The sequence below is a fragment of the Conger conger genome, chromosome 1 (genome assembly GCF_963514075.1).
Source record: "Conger conger chromosome 1, fConCon1.1, whole genome shotgun sequence".
NCBI lineage: Eukaryota > Metazoa > Chordata > Actinopteri > Anguilliformes > Congridae > Conger > Conger conger.
This window is the reverse complement of record NC_083760.1, coordinates 30,431,106-30,437,105: the sequence shown is the minus strand read 5'-3', so window position 1 is coordinate 30,437,105 and position 6,000 is coordinate 30,431,106.

The window sequence follows — 6,000 nt, the reverse complement described above, 5'->3', positions numbered from 1 at the left end:
TTGCCTTTGTCAACATAAGAACCAGAGTTGTGCCAATGACAGTCAAGGAAGCCATTATGAGCCTGAAAGTCAGAGACATCGGCCGAACAACAGGCTTCTGGCATTTGTCTCTTTCCTGGTTTATTTTGTGTGTCGTGTCCCTCGTCGCTTCCCTTAGTCTTCTTTTGTGTTCTTTTATTCATCCTCACCTGTGTCTTGTCATGTTTTCCTTCATGCTCACCTGTGTGTCATTCTATTTCATTACCTGTGTATTTAAACCCGCCTGTTTCCCTTGTTAGTTTCCAAGATTGTAATGTGTGTTAGCCATTCTTTCCAGAGTTTTTCTGCCAGTCTGTTCTGTGTCCTAACCTGTTTTGTGTACCTATGTTTCTTGGATTATCATTCTGTTTCTGATTTGATTTCCTGTCACCAAATTTTGATTGGACTTGTGTTTAACGATTATTGGATTACATTCTGTACCATCGTCTGTTCGGATTGTCTAGCAGTGTGCGAACCTTTGCTGTGACCATGACCATGTGTTGGATTCCTGTGTCCGCTTGCCCTGTGTTTGGACTTTGGATAGTGACAAGGGTTGCCACACATTCTGGTTTTCCCGGGATTGTTCTCTTTTTTTGAGTGACTGCCCCGGAAAATGTTTTTGTACTTCTAAATTTCAGAGTTCCAAATAAAACCAGATTCGTCTACTGCTAGTCAGGTAAAAATGAGTAAAAAACAGTTGATTGGCCACATGCCTATACTTCTTTTTAATTGGTAGCAGAAATACGAAAGTATACCTTATCACCTAGCAACTGCGGCACGGGCTGTCAGTCGGGCGCATGCATTCACTTCAACGACCCCACTGTGGGAAAGTTCAGCTAGCTACTAGCCTAGAGGTAATAGCCTAAATCTAATACTAGATTTATTTTGTCGGTTTTATAAAATGCATAGGTGCCTTAATACCCTAATAGAAGAGGGGAAGAACCTATGTTTTTTGGGGGGTTTTTTTAGCCTCCTTTTTGTGAATAAATGCACCCTTGAGTGCTTAAAACTGCAGGGGGCCAGGGGGCAGCCTGTAGCATAGTGGTAAATGACTGGGACTCGTAAGGTTGGTGGTTCGATCCCCGGTGTAGCCACAATAAGATCCGTACAGCCGTTAGGCCCTTGAGCAAGGCCCTTAACCCTGCATTGCTCCAGGGGAGGATTGTCTCCTGCTTAGTTCAATCACTGTATGTCGCTCTGGATAAGAGCGTCTGCCAAATGCCATTAATGTAATGTAATGCAACGGTCTTGTGTCTCACTCTAAATTATACGCACATCTCCCCGATTCCCCCTCTGGTTGCCACAGAGTGCATCTACGTCAGGACAGATAGAGGTAAGAGAGGCAACAGGGAGTCCTGCAACTGTTAACATAGTATATTTGTAAATATGGTTTAATGCCCCGCGTCGCACGTCAAATGTCCCCGTTTTTCACAAATCAAATGTGGCAACCCTAATAGTGACCCTGACCTCGATTGGGATTATCTACTCTGAACCTGGTTGCCATCGTTTGACTCCTGCCTGTCTGACAACGTTTAATAAACACTCTATTACTGCCTACTTCCTGGTTACTTTTGTTTCCTCGGTCCTGAACCCTGACAGAGCACTGGTGTATGATTGGGATCATTGCCACGCTGTGCAATGAAGCACCATCCAATGGGTTTGGAGGTTTTTGATTAAATTTGAGCAGATAAAATACTTCTGTACACTTCAGGATTCTGCTGCTGCTATCAGCAGTTACATTATCAATGAAGGCAAGTGAGCCAGCACCTCAGGCAGCAACACATGCCCAAACTATAACACCCCACCACGTTTTGCCAATGAAGAGGGTACTTTGCTTCTTGGGAAGTTCCTTTTAGCCTCCATACGCTCTTGCTATCATTCTGATACAAGTCAATTTTGGTCTCTTCTGTCCATAAGACCTTTTCATATACATTACAATTACTTTTCTGACACTTTAAGCAAAGTGACTTACAGTTGATTTGACTAAGCAGGGGCCAATGTGCGGTCAAGGGGGATTGGGAATCAACTGTAAGTTGTGTACTGTATTAAAATGGCAATAGGCTAGGCCTCAATGCTCTTGAGAGCCTTGAGAGAATTCCCAGGGAAAGGGAGTTTTAACCAAGGTAGATGTAATTGCTCAGTCTTATCCACAAGGCTAAAGGCTGCATTTCACTGCAGGATGAGTGAATGTTCATAACATTTTCCCATCTGAAAATGAAAAATATGTTCTTGATCACTGGAAGGGCAAGTGGTTAATAACAGCTACAAGTTATGCACAAATGTTACAGCTGACAGCCAAATAGCAAATGTGTGCTGCTTAGTTTCTTACATAAATAAGGCATTTTATTATTTGTCATCTGAAGCAACGACATACTGTATAAGAGGTTATGTTGCTGGATAAACTATTGTAGCTTCCGGGTGTAGGAACAGGCTAACCAGGGGGCTCCCAGCATGCCTCAATTTGCCAAGTCGCCACTTCCGTCCGGGTTGGCGAAATGACGTTTTAAACCATTCAAGCGCTGTTGCCTAAAATGCCACTGTAAACATGTTTCTTGGCTAGCGAACAATGTTAACATTTAATAAAATGTGTGCACATCTGTGACAAGTGCATGCTACCCTGTGTGGGGTTTGGGGGCGGCTGGGGGGCTATCGGCCCAGCCCCCATTATAAGTTGTCTGTGTTGAAACCTGAAATGCTTGATCACGTGTTTCCTGTTAATAAAAGTAATGAGCATTGAATTCCTGGTCTGTCAGTTTCATGATGAAACCCTGCCATGCTACACTACATTTAGTTAAGCATGATTCATCACTTAAAGCAGTTTAAGATAAGTGGCTTAACAGTGTGTCACTGTAAGTTAGCAAACAGTTCAGTTGTCTGGCTAGCTATCTGGGCCTTGAAACATCATTCTCTACAGGTGAACCACTTACTGAACCTCAGTGTTCACCCAGCACATCCCTGGATCATATTGCATGAGCATGGGACAATCCTTGCGGGCTGATTGCACCTGTGAAGGCCAGTGATCGTGCGTTCCACAATGGGCGATGAATGTCGCTGGTCGCTGTGACATTTGGTTTATACTCTGGGTCACTGGAGTGGGCTTATACTTTTTGCTAAGGACAACGACCGCAGTCTAGATGTGAAAAAATGAGCACAGGTATTTCGCTTCGCTAGGTAAGAGTTAGCTAAAGCACAGATGATCACAATTTATCACCATAAACCCACATACGTAGGCTAATATGTTTTTCTCCTTATCTTTAACAACCTATTGCAGAATATAGTTTTAAGCTAAAACTTTTTCAGCATTAGATTCCTCTTGAGTGAAAGGGCAGTTTCATTTCATAAGACCGTGAATTATTTCTCAGTGTTTGATACCTCGGGATGAGACCAGAGAGCAAACAAAGGCTAGAATATGGTTTAAGCAGAGGGCAGCCTGAGTGACAGCATCAGCATTCTGTGAGGCAGCCACAGCAGACAAGCCTATATCCCTGATAAAAGGATTTGCAGTCCACACTCTTTTCACGTCTTCACTGAGGCAACCAGGTACCAGTACATTGAATATAGACCAGCCTGAGATTTTAACTTCATGGATCTTAAAGCACATAAGGTCAAATGTGCATCTATGAAGAAGTGGCTAGACTGTTTATGATTTTCCATATTATGCTTTAATGCATTGAAATTTTGCCTTTCTTACAGTGGGCTCCTGAATTATTGGCACCCTTAATAAAAATGAAGAAAAAAATGTATATTTTATATATTTATTAACCTTTATTTAAGCAGGCAAGACCCTTGAGGTTAAAAAGCTCTTTTGCAAATTGTGAAAGATGTTTTTTGGGAAATATATTAGAAGAATGTAAGACTTTTGTTGATTTCATTGAATCATTAATAAAGCACAGTAGTTTACAGAAGTTATAATAAGTATTAATTTTTTAGTTTACAGCAGTGGTATCCACACATTCACCAATTAGGAGCCTTTTGATTCACCACTTTAATTAAATTAGATCAGTTAAAAATAAGTTACTTTTTTATGTAATTACTTGCAATTAGCATATTCAACACAATATGAACATACTTTTTATGTATTAAATATATATTTTATTCTTCATGGCGGCGGCATGGATGGTGCAGTGGGTAGCACTGCTGCCTCACAGTAAGGAGGTCCTGGGTTTGAATCCCCGTCGGCCTGGGCCTCTCTGTGCGGAGTTTGCATGTTCTCCCCGCGTGCGCGTGGGTTTCCTCCGGGTACTCCGGTTTCCTCCCACAGTCCAAAGAGATGCAAGTTAGGCTGATTGGAGAGTCTAAATTCCCCTTAGGTATGAGTGCGTGAGTGAATGGTGTGTGTGCCCTGCGATGGACTGGCGACCTGTCCAGGGTGTATTCCTGCCTTTTGCCCAATGTATGCTGGGATAGGCTCCAGCCCCCTGCGACCCTGTTCAGGATGAGCTGGTTAGGATAATATATGTATTCTTCATGGCATGCATAGCTTAACATGGCTTAAAAGGTTCAAAACAATAGCACATAATTAAGTATTGTATGGTATTGCAATGGTGGTTGGAACAAAAACTAGCATGTTAGGGGGTGTTCAGGACCGACTTGCAACCACTTGTTTACAGTATTTTTGCACCAATACTTCTGGAGCCCATTGTATATATACATATTTAACAAGCCACCGCACATCAGTGTAATAAGGGGTTTTGCATATGATGGACAATTTACCGCCATTGGAAATCACAAACATTGTGGTAAATGTGGGTATAACAGTCAATGTTACCAATGGGCACTTAGTAATACGCTTTTTCTGATGAGGTGAGGCATTGGCTAGGGCAGATTACACAGCGATGATGACAGAACACAAGGACTTCCTGGTTGAGGCAACAAGCCGCATCATCATCTGTGAACTCCCTTCTGCAAAAGGAAACACCTGAGCAACAGTTAACACCTGTCAGTCATCCATTAACAAATATTTGCACACCTGAAAATGGGGAGACTCAAAACAAAAACAGTAGTTTCTATAAAGATTTCGACTCATAAATACCATTAAATAAAGGCTGTACTTTTGTCACATTCATATTTTGATCTCAAGACAAAATTCCTTAGCAAAAGCATAAATCATTCATTCTACTGTTCCCATACTTTTGGAGGATACTGTATAAGAAAAGAGTAAAGGTCATATTGAAGCTTCAAGAAGACATTGTATTTCAGTTCAATAGATTGAACAAATTCCGTTCTTGTCAGAGGTAGGCTGTATACCTATTGTACAGCGTGTGTTTGACACTGACAGTGAGGTAACGCAGATCTACAAATATTTAATTGAGCACAGCAAACTCTGACCATCTTGTCAAGAGGTTTAAGCTGTCCTACAGCCTGACGCCTGGCAGAGAGAGATAGGTATGCTGCTTTGCAAGATGGCGTACTTGTTTCTGACCAAGCCAACAAAACACTCAACAGCAGCCAGTCCCCTGCTCAGTAGGGCACGGTTGCCATTTCCCTCTAGGGAAGGCAGGTATTTTCATCTGTATACTCAACAGGCCCACAGCATCTCCCAAGTTCAATCCAGAATTCACAAGTACCACATCTCCAGGGAACAAGTAGCTGCACTTTTCTGCAAGGTGCTTGTCACTTGTTCACCCAAGTAGCTGACATTTTTTCAAGTGGACACTTTTCTGCATGGTGCTTGTTCTTTGCCCACTAACTTTTTTTTTATTTATTTTTTTAGGAAAAGGACATTACTCCTCGTAGAGTTATTCATATCTAATATTTCACTGTGTTATTCTGCTTGTGCTGAGACTCTGGGCACAGGCTCTCATGTTCTTGGGCTTGTCAGTGAAAATTTCAAAGCAATCTATAATGGAGGTGCAATTTCTGTAACTACAATTTCAGAAAACACCCGGGTAGACTAATTTGAATCTGTTCCCTACTTGGCCGTACTGCCAGGAAAGACAATCTCCCAAGCAGAACACAGAATGTACCATTAAAAATCTGGTG